Raw genomic sequence first — 1,359 nt, 5'->3', positions numbered from 1 at the left:
TGCACTTTGAATATTCGTCATCTGTGTACCACACCCAGATTCTTCTAAACCACTCATTCACAAGCCACCTGCTTGTATAAATCTATGCGCCTTTATCTTTTATTTTTATTTCCATGAATGACTCTGTTCACAGTGAAGTCATTCTTTCTGTAGCTTGAGTCAGCATGAACCAACCAAGGATAGTTTATGTAGATGCAATGCAATCCCAATCAAAATAACAGAAGGGTTAATTTTTTAGTGGAAATTGATAGGTTTATTCTAAAATTTACAAGGAAAAGCAAAGGACTAGAATAATTAAAACAATTTTTAAAGAGAAAAATTAGGAGGATTTCAAGACTTAGAATCAAGCCACAATGATCAGGAGAACATGCTATTGGTAAAATCAGATGAACAGAATAGAGAAACCAGAACTAGCCCCACATATTTATGTTTGGTTAATTTTTGAAGCATGCAAAAGTAATTCAATGAAAAAATTGTCTATTTAACAAATGGTACTAGGAAAATTTGACATACAAATGTAAAGAAAAAGCCTTTTATATTTGGCATCATATATAAAAATTAACTGAAAATGGATTGTAGAAGTAAATAAAAACATCTAAGAGTATAAAATTTTTAGAAGAAAATATAAAAGAAAATCTTTGTGATTTTTAGTTAGATATAGGTTTCTTAGTTTTGACACCAAAAGCAAGATCTATAAAATAAAAATTGGTAATTTGGGCTTCATTAAAAATTAAAAACTTATATCTTTGAGAAGCCCATGTGCTCAATTGTGTCCCACCTCCTACTCACTCACTACTCATATGTTGGTGCCCTAACCCCCAATATGATGGTATTTGGAGATGAAGCTTTGGAAAGTAATCAGGTTTAGATGAGGTATTGAGGCTGGGGTCCTAATGATGAGATTAGTGCTTTTACAAGAAGGGATCACAGAGCTTGCTCACCCTATCTCTGCCCAGTGAGGACACAGTGAGAAGGCAGTCATCTGCAAGCCTGGGTGAAGCCCCTCAGTAGTAATCAAATTTGATCGCGAACTTGAACTTCCCAGCCCTTGCCTATGTTATTTTGTTATTAGCCTCAGTTGACCAAGATTCTATTTAAGGAAATGAAGTCATGCTGTAGTCTGGGAGAATATATTGACTTTGAGTATACAATATGTATTGTAAAGAATCCTCAACACTCAATAATAAACCAAATAACTTGATAAATAACTGGGCAAGGCTCTGCACTGGTAGCTCAGCGGCTAGGGAGTCAACCACATACACAAGAGCTGGCGGGTTTGAATCCATTCAAACAACAAAGACAACTACAACCAAAAAATAGCCGGGCATTGTGGTGGGTGCCTGTAGTCCCAACTACTTG

The sequence above is a fragment of the Otolemur garnettii genome, unplaced genomic scaffold, assembly GCF_000181295.1.
Source record: "Otolemur garnettii isolate 467f Iridium unplaced genomic scaffold, OtoGar3 scaffold00106, whole genome shotgun sequence".
NCBI classification, from domain to species: Eukaryota; Metazoa; Chordata; class Mammalia; order Primates; family Galagidae; genus Otolemur; species Otolemur garnettii.
This window is presented reverse-complemented; position numbering follows the sequence as displayed.